Raw genomic sequence first — 12,266 nt, 5'->3', positions numbered from 1 at the left:
ATTGAGTCACTCAGAAGGGCAAGTACCTGGCAGCGTGCCTTCCTTATGTTAATCATTACAAACTAAATCTATCCCTTTCACCACTGGCCCCACCCTTCTGCTTGCACACAGGGAGAGATCAATTCCCTGTACCTAGGGAAAACTCACCTGCCTTCGCTGCTGTCTCCAAGGATCATTCTAACTCACTCTCTTGCTTTTTATCCAATTCTCAGAACAAGACTGTGGATACCCGCTTCATTGGCTCTCCTCCTATTTCTCTGTTAATGGCGTCCTAAAGGGCTGTGACCAAGCTCTGAGGAGTCCCCAATGCCCCAGTCTCCAAGCATAACTAACCTCTCTGGTGGATGTGCCCTTAACTGACAACTCTTAACGCTCTTTCCTCCCATGCACGGGTAACATGGAGCACACCCAGAAAGATCTATAACGTTGCTAAGGCAGCTTTCTCTAAACAGGGAGTGCAACACTAGCTCTTTGGTTTTGTCCTTTTTTTTTTTTCTCCATCTCAGGACGTCTCTTGTAATGGTCAGGGAAGACTTGAGGTGGCTGTCAAATATGGAAATATCTTGAAGGATCCTGCGTTGGAGACTTGAAGACAACACAAGTGTTCGTTGAGCATTCTATATTTACTCCACGAAATAAGAGTTGCTGTTATCTACAGCATAAATGGGCAAGGTGACCCTTAGCGATGACCTGGTGGGGGCAGAGAGCACCCTCGTGCAGGGCATGCTCACCTTGAAACAAGTGGACACCATGACCCAGCCTCGACTCAGGCTCTGTCTCAACTCCTCTTCTCCAATCTTCTGCTATTCTGTTTAGGGATGGGGGTCGTTTGCTAATAACTTCCTTGCCCCACCCTCCTTCCTTTGAAAACCATCCATTTTGTACAATGCCTCAGAGCTCCCCTCTGCTTGCTACATGAGATGCTGCCGATTCATGAGTCCTAAATAAAGCCAGTGGATCTTCAAGTGTACTCAATTGGATTTTTTTCTTTAGCAACTCCAAGATATAAATCTGGCTAGAATAAATAAAGGAGACATATACTATGCTGGATGGTTAGATTTAACATTGAAATGCTCCTGGTTTTGTCCCAAATTAAGCTATAGATTTACAGATGGGAATTTTTAACATGACCAAAAACTATTTTTCAATTCACTGAGAAGCACTTCTGGCTTCTGGTAAGAGGAGTAGCTCCTATCAGACCAGTGGCCCCACGGAAAATGATGATAAACTCCTGTAAAATGTTAGGCAGCAAGCAGAAGCGTGCAGAAACTAAAGGGGAAAGGGGGGATGGGATGGCATAAGGGTGGCCAGGAGCCAGGGTAGAGTTTCCCACTCTTCTGAGCACTCACTTCTCCTACTTCTGCCCTCACCCATTACATTGCTAGCTCCTCCCTGTTAATAGGGGATTAAGATCCCATTTGTAGCCACATAGCAGAAGATGGCCAGCACCTCAGTCAACCCACTACCCACCATCGGGTCTCTGCCCCCTTCCAGAGCTTGGACCCAAGTTCTAGAGGTCATCTCTTCCTGCTGTCTCTGTCGTAGTGCCCAACCCATGCCTTGTCTGCCAGCCCCGAAGCCAGCAGAGCAGCGGGCACTGCACATCCTTCTCCAACCTCAGCTCTTCTTCCAACCTTCTAACTAGACCTTCAGCCTCTAGTTAAGCTATGGAGGCCCACCAAGCCTCCCACAGTAGCAGCCCACCCATCCTGCAGTCATTTGTTTCTCTTCTCTGCCACAGAGCGCTCTGCACAGTGGCTCCAACGAGTGCACCAAACCAGCCAGTGTTTTCATGTGTCCCCATACTCATCTGGGGGTCCATAAGCATCTGACATACATGCCACCTCCCACAGAAAGGCTGATGGCCAACTCAGGATTTCTCCTGTGACACCTCTTTCCCAAAGCCCGTTTCTTCAGTTTCCTGGCTGGTTCACCAATTGTTGGCTCACAAATTGGTCACTGTACATGGAGGGCAAGGAGAGACCGAAGACAGAGGCAGACCACTCTAGATTGATGGGTGTTGGGGTTAATAAGCAAGGGAACTTACTCACAAGGCTTGTCTTGAGTGGCTGCAAGGTCAAGTGATCTTCGCCCCTGCCTGCCAAATCTTAAGAGAGCCCTTACCTGGGTTCAGTCATGTATACCATCCACATGGTCTACCATCAACAATATCTTCCTCTCTCAAGGCTACATCCTCGGAAACAGCTCCCACTGTGATAACAGTAGGCAGAGCATACATTCCAGGGACAATGGAGGAGCAGAGAAGCCTGGATTCAGCCCCCAGATGTAACCCAGCATGAACATCCTCCCAATTGCTTCCTCTGACACTCAATAAAAACAACAACAACAAAAACCAATTTTTTAATTTGCAAAGGATTTGAATAGATTGTCCAAAGGTCAACAAGCATATGAAACTATGCTCCACATCAATAGTCATCAAGGAACTGCAAATAAAAATGAGGTATCAATTCTCCACCACTAGGATAGCTGTAATAAAAAAACTTTTAGGGGCGCCTGGGTGGCGCAGTCGGTTAAGCGTCCGACTTCAGCCAGGTCACGATCTCGCGGTCCGTGAGTTCGAGCCCCGCGTCAGGCTCTGGGCTGATGGCTCAGAGCCTGGAGCCTGTTTCCGATTCTGTGTCTCCCTCTCTCTCTGCCCCTCCCCCGTTCATGCTCTGTCTCTCTCTGTCCCAAAAAAAAATAAACGTTGAAAAAAAAAAAAACTTTTAAATGCAAAATAACAACTGTTGGCAAAGATGTGGGGAAACTGGAATATCCATACATTGCTGGTGGGAATATAAAATGGTGTAGCCACTGTAGAAAACAGTTTGGCAGTTCCTCAACAAGTTACACAGAAAATTACCATCTGACCCAGCGATTCCACGCCTGGGTATATACTCAAAAAATGAGAAACAACTGTTTTTTTACTTATTATTTTAATTTACATCCAAGTTAGTTGGCATCCAGTGCAATAATGATTTCAGGAGTAGAATGCAGTGATTCATCCCCTACATATAGCACCCAATGTTCATCCCAACAAGTGCCCTCATTAATGCCCCTTGCCCATTTAGCCCATCACCCCCCACCCAAAACCCCTCCAGCAACCCTCAGTTTGTTCTCTGTATTTAAGAGTCTCTTATATTTTGCCCCCCCTCCTTGTTTTTATACTATTTTTGCTTCCCTTCCCTTATGTTCATCTGTTTTGTATCTTAAATTCTACATGAGTGAAGTCATATGATATTCATCTTTCTCTGACGGACCAATTCCACCTCGCATAATACATTCTAATTCTATCCACGTTGTTGCAAATGGCAAAATTTCATTTTTTTGATTGCCAAGTAATATTCCATTGTGAATATGTACCACATCTTTATCCATTCATCAGTTGATGGGCATTTGGGCTCTTTCCATACTTTGGCTATTGTCGATAGTACTGCTATAAACATTGGAGTGCATGTGCCCCTTTGAAACAACATATCTGTGTCCTTTGGATAAATACCTAATAGGGCAGTTCCTGGATCGTAGGGTAGTTCTATTTTTAATTTTTTGAGGAACCTCCATACTGTTTTCCAGAGTGGCTGTACCAATTTGCATTCCCACCAACAGTGCAACAGGGTTCGTCTTTCTCTGCATCCTCACCAACATCTGGTGTTGCCTGAGATGTTAATTTTAGACATTCTGACAGGTGTGAGGTGGTATCTCATCATGATTTGGATTTGTATTTCCCTGATGATGAGTGACATTGAACATCTTTTCATGCACCTGTTAGCCATCTGGATGTCTTCTTTGGAGAAATGTCTATTCATGTCTTTTGCCCATTTCTTCACTGTGTTATTCATTTTTTGGGTGTTGAGTTTGATAAGTTCTTTATAGATTTTGGATAGTAACCCTTTATCTGATATGTCATTTGCAAATATCTTCTCCCATTCCATCAGTTGCCTTTTAGTTTTGCTGATAAAAACAACAGTTAAACAAAAATGTGTACACAGATGCTCATAGAAGCACTATTCACAACAGCAAAGAGTAGAAACCCATCAACTGATGACAGAAATGTCCATCAACTGATAAATGTATAAATAAACAGTGGTCCATCCACACAACGGAAAATTATTCAGCCACAAAAAGAAATGAAATAATGGGGCGCCTGGGTGGCTCAGTTGGTTGAGCATCTGACTCTTGATCTCGGCTCAGGTCATGATCTCACAGTTGGTGGGATCATGCCCCGTGCTGCTGAGCTCTGCGCTGACAGTACAGAGCCTGCTTGGGATGCTTCTCTCTTTCCGTCTCTCTCTGGCTCCCCCGCCCCCGCTCACACTCTCTCTCTTTCCCTCTCTCAAAAAAATAAATATTTAAAAAAGAAATGAATTACCAATAGATGCAACAACATGGATGAACCTTGAAACATTAAGCTAAGTAAAGAAGCCAGATATAAAAGTCCACTTTTGTACGATTTCATTTCTTTCTCTTTTTTTAAGTTTATTTATTTATTTTGAGAGAGAGAGAGAGCAGGGGAGGGGCAGAGAGAGATGGAGAGAGAGAATCCCAAGCAGGCTCCACAGAGTGCAGAACCAGACACAGGGCTCGAACCCCCAAACACGAGATCACAACCTGAGCCAAAATCAAGAGTCAGACACTAAACAGATTGGGCCACCTAGATGCCCTTATACAGTTTCATTTCTATAAAATATACAGAAGAGGCAAATCTATAGATGGAAAGCAGATTGGTGGTTGCCGGGGGCCGGGGAAGGCAGAATGCAGAGTGACTACTTACAAAGGTATGTGAGTGTCTTTTGGGTATGATAAAAATGTTCTGGAACTAGGTAGTAGTGATAGCGTATAACACTGGGGGGATACTAAATACCACTAAACCGCACACTTTAAAATGGTGAAATTTGGGGCACCTGGGTGGCTGAGTCAGTTAAGCTTCCCACTCTTGGTTTAGGCTCGGGTCGTGAACTCACAGTTTTGTGAGTTCAAGCCCCGCATTGGGCTCTGTGCTGGTGGTGCAGAGGCTGCTTGGGATTCTCTCTTTCACTTGCACTGTCTCTGTCTCTCCAAAACAAGCAAACAAACAAACAAAAACCCTTAAAATGGTGACATTTATCTTATGGGTATTTTACCACAATAAAGCAAATGGAGCAGGCACTTTGAAAGATAGTCTGGCAGTGCCTCAAAGATAAAAAATAGACTTACCGCACAGCCCAGTTATTCCACTGCTACGCATGTACTGGAGAGAATTGAAAACATATGTCCACACAAAACTTGTACGTGAATGTTCACAGAAGCAGCGTTCTTAATGGCCAAAAAGTAGAAAGAAACCCAGAAGTCCATCAACTGATTGGTAGATACACAAAGTGTGGTATATCCACAGAAGGAAATATTATTCACCAATCAAAATAATGCTACACCATGGATGAACCCTGAAAACATTCTGTTAAAAAAAGAAAAAAAAAAAAAAAAACCCCAGTCACATATTCTGTGATTCCATTTGTATGAGGTGATGAGAATAGGCAAATCCATAAAGACAGAGTGCCAGGGGCTGAAGAGTGACTACTAATGGGGCCAGGGTTTCTTTTAGGGGTGATTGAAAATATTCCCAAATGGATTGTGGTCATAGTTGCACAAATCTACAAATATGCTAAAAAAAAACCCCGAATTATAAACTTGCCATGAATGAATTGTATGCTCTATGAATTATATCTCGGTAAAGTTGTTTGCTTTTGTTTTAAACCCACTTAATCTCATTCTCTTAGAATTACATGAATTAGGAATCAAACAAGGTTCGAGTTTTTCAGATACTCATGTTGAATACTTTTTTAAAAAGTACTGACTCATCTATTCTGGATAATCACTTATTAACAGAAACAATACTGTCAAAATGCTCTGCACGTCTAATCAGTCATAAAGATAAACACATTTCAAAACCCTTTTTGAGAGGAAAACAAACCATGAAACGCACTGTAGACATTGGCATAAGTTGTGTATTTCTAAAAGTGCATATTAAGAACGACTTGGCATTTTGAGGTTTTCTTCCCCTGACTTGCCTAGAATTCAATCCTCAGCTGCCCAAAAAATGTGGACACTGCAGCCCGAGTGACTATTACTTGTAGAGACCCCTGAAGGGAGACAAGATGGCTCAGAGAGTGGGCCCTGCAGGGTAGAAGTTACTGATATTCACGTGGAATTGATTTAAATCAGTATTTCTCAACGTTAGCGCTAGTGCCTTTTGGGGAAAGAAAATTCTTTGTTGGGAGAGGGTGGGTGGGTATTTCTTGGCTTCATAGATAGGGTTTTTAATAGCATCCGTGGTCTCTATCTACTGACGCTGTCATCCCCTAATTGTGACACCAAAAATGTCTTTAGACATTGCCCCCCAGGGGACAAAAATTGCCCCTGTTTGAGAACCACCATCTAGATGATTCCAGAACCCAAGAGGGGGAAACCTGGGAACGCAAGAATTGGTCCTGAGGAATCGGGAGCTAGCTTTCTGAGAAAATGCTCCCCAAAGCGTACTGCGAGGAAGCAATGTTTACATCACCTCACAGAAATTCTCAGCCTGCATTGAGCTAAGGTCCAGAGAAGAGAGGGACAGGGACCATAGCTTCCCCCGATAGTCCACAAAGCACCTTCACACGCTGCCCATGTGATCCTCAAACAACCCTGTGAGGAGCGAGGCACATGCTCTCAGCCCCATTCTAAGATGAGAAGGCTGAAGTCCAAGGCCACATGGCAAAGACGAGGCACCTGAGATCGGCTGAATCGTTGTTCAGTCTCCTTTCCTCCCTTCAGGAGGCTGCTACTCTCCAGGTCTCGTATCCCCGGAAAAACAGTCAGGCCAACAGCGTGGTCTCAGGGTGAGAGAGTGACAAGGGAGTGGGTTCTCACTGCAGCCTGTGACCTCGGGCACTGCACTTGGTTTGCCTGGAAGCTTCGGTTTGCTCGTTCGTGTGAGAATTGGACTATCTCCTATCTGAGGGGTCTCCATCCTGTTACTCCAGCCTAAAGCAGCCTGTCCTGCATATGTTGTATGGTTTTCAAAGTTCTCCCGCAAACACCATCGTACCTGCCCCCAACCCCAGAGTGTCCCCGTTCCACAGATGGAGAAATGAACACCTGGAGAGAAGCCACCTGCCTTGGCCACACAGCTGGGCTTGAATGCAAGGCTTGTAGCTCTTACTTGACTAATGTAATGGGGGCGAAGGAGGGATCCCAGGAGCCAGGAGGGGAGGGAAAGTTGCCCCTTTCCCACCCTGGCTCAGGCTAGGGCTGGGCTTTGGTTCATTCCCTCCCATGGAGCAGGCTGTGCAGAGAGGATGTGCTGGTCCGGGAGCCTGAGCTCCCTGGGTTTGTGTGGCCCCAAAAGGGAGAGTGGAAACCTGTCCTTGAAGCTTTGAGCAGTTCTCTGCTTTGCGAGTGGAAGAGACTAGAATTTTTCTCTGAATTCCTTTGTTCTAAGAAAAATACTTCAATGCCCCTTCTAATAGTGACATCAAACTCTCTTCTAAAATGGGGATATTGGAAACCTAAGGAAAAGAGGTTAGCCATGGGAAGGATGGGTATCAGTTAAGAAGCAAGGACAACAGAGAGACTGTTCCAGCGTCTGACCTGGATTGGAGCCCCTCTGGGCACAGGGAAAGGCACCTTTGAGAATGTGGCCTGAGAAGAACTGCTCTGGGGGCAGGTGACAAGGTGTATGGGGCTGGAGAGGGGGCCCTGGGTAGGGCTGGGATAAGCCTCAGGACATCTGAGGCTGCCCCAAGGTCCAGCCTCTGAAGGTCTCCCAGTGGAAACCATCAACCAGGCAGACAAGAAACCAGGGAGCTGAGGTGGCTGAGTCCCTCCCCGGGCAGAGGACCCAAGGGAGTCTGTAGTCAGTCACTGTAACATGGGCACTAGGAAGTGATCTCTTGCTGTTCCACACAAGCAAGAGTGGGAGCACCCAGGTTACCCTGAGAATAATCACACTTTCCCAAACTGCGAATCATAGCGTTATGCATGGACCGTTCTCCAAGCTCTGGCTTTCAAAAGGCTCTGCACATTAGCAAGAGCGTAATAAGAAATTTACTATCCCTGTTTTAGAGGTAAGCCAAGAGTTACCTATAAAACATGCTTGCTGATTTCATAAGCAAAATTGAATCTCGTTGTTTATTAATTTGAATTTCTTGGATTATTTCTGAAGCCAAATATGCTTCCAAACTTTTCGTGGCCACTTGTATTGTGGTTACGGATTACCCAACCAAGTTATTTGCCTACTAAGGAATGTTTGGTTTTGGGGTTTTTTTTTTTCAGCTATAAATCAGGACTTTATTTTTCCTGATCTGTGATGTATCTTCTTTTTCAAGTACTTTTTTATATGAGGTTACATAAGCGAATTAACTACTTTAAAGTGAACAATTCAGTGGCATTTAGTACATTCACCATATCATGCAACCACCACCTCTACACGATCCTAAAATATTTCCATCACAGCGAAGTACAAATTTTTTTTCACAGTGTTGACCTGGTTTGATCATTTAATGAAAAAACTCTGACTCTGATCCCTTTAATTCCTGATTTAAAAGTACAAGTTGACAATTACATGTTGCATAATTACATGTTGCATAATATTGTGACATATGATGTCACATCATAATATGTTGGGATGACAACTGAGATTCCAGACTAAGTTCATGATGCTCAAAAAACACATTCACCACCATCTGGTTTTTTGATACGACTAAATACATTTCTGTTTTTGCAAAAATAGAATGGTCGGTAACAAAGGTAACAAAAGTGCTATTTTTTTCCTTCTTATGCCAAATTCTTCTTATATTTTTGCTTATGAACTAACTACTTGGTTCAATTTTCCTGGCATATGGTATTTCTATTTCGTGCCCCATGCCTTATAGAACCAGTCCAATTATGTTCATTTATTCCACATTCCTGCCAGCTCTCGTAGGTATGTCCAACTATCCCATGTGTCAGCAAGGAAATCACCCGATGTTAAAGAAGAGGGATAAGGGTCTTTGGGACCTACTTGAGGCTTTCTTTCTGATGAAAAATGCACTGAAAAGGAGAATTCTGGTGTGAAAGAGTGATCTGAAGCCTTTTGAAGGTGTAAATATTAAAACAAAAACAAGAACAAAAAACTCACGGGCTTTTACTTTCCAAATAGCTCTGGGCTCTCTTCCCATACGTCAGGAAGGCATCTGAAAAGACTTACTTGCCTTAGGTCAGAAGTCAACATGCTTTTTCTATAAAGGGTCAGGTGGCAAATAGGTAAGCTTAGTGGGTCACTTACATCTCCGTCCCGTATTCTTTGCTGTTGCTGTTTGTAATATTCCTTTGAAATTCTTAGCTCTGGGCCATATAAAAAACAGGTCTCTGGGCAAATCTGGTCCACTGGCTGTTGTTTGCGGATCTCTGGTTCAGAGTTTTGGGAAAGAGTGAGGCACAGAAGTGGAAGAATAGTTTCCACACGGACTGTCCTTTCAGATCTGTGTCCCCCCTTTTTTTTTTTAATGTTTATTTATTTGTGAGAGAGAGACACACACAGAACACAACTGGGGGAGGGACAGAGAGAGGGAGACACAGAATCCGAAGCAGGCTCCAGGCTCTGAGCTGTCAGCTTAGAGCCCAACATGACCCTTGAACTTACAGACCATGAGATCATGACCTGAGCCAAAGTCAGACGCTTAACCGACTGAGCCACCCAGGCGCCCTCCCTTTTTTTTTTTAAGTTTATTCATTTATTTTGAAAGAGGGGGAAAAAGAAAGAGCTTGAGCAGGGGAAAGGCAGAGAGAGAGAGAGAGGGAGATAGAGAGAATCCCAAGCAGGTTCCACTCTGTCAGCGCAGAGCCCTACCCAAGGCTTTACCTCACAAGCCATGAGATCGTGGCCCGAGCTGAAATCAAGAGTCAGATACTTAACCAACTGAGCCACCCAGGCACCCCTCAGCTCTGTGTCCTCTTGGTCAAGGCTTCACCTGTTTCTTTGGCAGGTAGGTGTAGGGTTTGGACTGGAAATTTCCAAGACTCATTCTATGATTCTATGACTGTCCCCAGACAACCTCGCTAAAGATATCGCCTGTTATTGCCACGCATGTACCCTGTCTTCATTCAAAGCCTCTCCATCGTTCAGAACCTCAGCCTCTGACCCCCTCCATGCCAGTCCACTCCGAGCCTGGCATCCCCTTCCTCAGGAAGCCCTCCCAGGTTGGCTCAAAGAGCCAAATGCATGAGGGAAGATTGTGCACATGAGAACAATGTCTGCCCATGAACACACAGAGCGATCAAAGAGAAACAAAGCCACTGCCCTGAGACAGGACTCCCTTTTCCTTGCAGTTGGTCCCTCCAATGAAAACCATGTTGGGCATGACTGGTCTGGGATACTTGAACACAAAGTCGTATCGTAACAGCCAGACGGAGCCCTTCCGATACAAGGCGAGTAAGTGCACATCTCTCTTGAGGATATTGGATGCAAGGTCTTCATACTTTGAATACGAAGGTAGGTCTCCAAGTAATGAACGAGGTAGTTGGCCACCCGTTGGGGGAAGGTCATCCGGTCTGAGAACTGAGTGTAGCATCTGGGAATGTAGGATGCAGGGTTTGGGCTCTGGCTGATTGCGTGCCCCAGGGAGCGTGGGAAGCCCCTGAAGAGATACATGGAGGGCAGGCCTAGGTACTCTGCCAAGATCACCCCACAGGGCAGGGCTGGGTCTGTGAAGAGGGTGTCGAACTTGCTCTCCCTGAGGAAACTCAAGGTGGCGAGTCCTCCAGGAGGCTCTAGCAGTTGGCGAAGTATGTGTCGGTAACAACCACGGTATTCCTGTCCTCCCTCACAGCAGGGTTCAGGAGCCACCTCTCAGCGAAGTGACTATTTCCAAAAGATCAGAAACGGTGCTCTGGCTCTTCCCGGTCAAATGGCACTGGATAGATTTTTCTCGTGTAGTGTTTGGATTCCTTCAGAAGCAGATTGACCTCTGACACCAGCACTACCATGTCATGTCCCTTCTCACTGAGAAGCTCAACTGTGTCCTTCAGACTGAGCCCGTGGCTTCCATCCGGAGGAACCACCAGCAGCTTGTCACCTACCACCTCACTCCAAAGCGCTAAGAGGAAAACCCCTGCGGAAACTTTCTGCAACGCAGGGGGGAGGCAGGCCATCGCGGGGGGCAGGGGGTCAGATACAGGCAGCAACAAGGATAAATAGTTTACGATCTCTCAGCTTCAGGGCTGCCAGCTACTTTCCCTCAACTAACCACTGCTCTTCACAGCCCTTGCCTACCTCTCCTGGCTCTGAATTTTGCCCTTTGTTTTAAAAGAACCTAAATTAATATTAACCATTTTCATACACACGGAGAACTTGAGCCAATGGGGCCCCTTACCAGCTTTCACCTGAACCCTAGGTTTATTTTTCTCTTTCTCTCCACCATTGTGCCTCTCCTTCCCAAACTCAGTCACACTTTGAGGACAGCTTGGGAGGCCCCTGGAGGCTGGTGGCAGTCCTCCGTCCTGAGCTGTCTGGATTCCACAGCAAGGTGACGATGTCCGTGCATGAATAGCTATTAGTAATTCTCTACTTCCTCAGCTTTTCTCAGAAGGGACGTGTCAACAGATGCCAAACTCACGATTTGACACACCACACAGCTGCCCAGTCCCCATCCTGATGGCCTGGTTACCTCAGCAACAGCTGGATTAGAAGGTGGGCCACAGGAAGCCGAGTGGGCACAGAAGAGTCTGATACAACTGCCCCCCACACTCTGGGCAAACCACCATTGTTTGGAGTTTTCTGTTCTATCAGAAGACAGAATCTAATGCTAAAGATATGTGCTCTTGGGGCCCCTGGGTGGCTCAGTCGGTTAAGCGTCTGACTTTGGCTCAGGTCACGATCTCACAGTTCTTGGGTTTGAGCCCCGTGTCAGGCTCTGTGCCGACAGCTCAGAGTCTGGAGCCTACTTCGGATTCTGTGTCTCCCTCTCCCTCTCTCTCTGCCTCTCCCTCCCCCATTCACCCTGTGTCTCTCTCTGTCTCTCAAAAAATAAATAAACGTAAAAAAAAAAAAAAAAAGAATTACCATTCTAGATCAGGGGATGGCAGGGACATCCCCTGAGGGCAGGGACAATATTTCGTTTGTTCTCTGCTGTATGCCAGCGTCTAGAAGAATGCCAAGCATACAGTAGACTCTCAATAAATGTTTGCTGATTAATGAACTAGCCTTTGGTTTGCCTACCTGTTTTATTGTTACGTTTCATTTTTGTTTTTCAAGTGGTGAGAATTCACACATG

The 12,266-nt window shown here is 45.5% G+C and overlaps 1 pseudogene; it reads right to left on the bottom strand.

Annotated features, from left to right (window-relative positions):
- Positions 1 to 9,933: 9,933 nt before the first annotated feature.
- Positions 9,934 to 11,787, bottom strand: LOC123599660 (annotated as a pseudogene).
- Positions 11,788 to 12,266: the final 479 nt, after the last annotated feature.

Source organism: Leopardus geoffroyi, chromosome C1 (assembly GCF_018350155.1).
Source record: "Leopardus geoffroyi isolate Oge1 chromosome C1, O.geoffroyi_Oge1_pat1.0, whole genome shotgun sequence".
Lineage (NCBI taxonomy): Eukaryota > Metazoa > Chordata > Mammalia > Carnivora > Felidae > Leopardus > Leopardus geoffroyi.
This window is presented reverse-complemented; position numbering and strand designations above follow the sequence as displayed.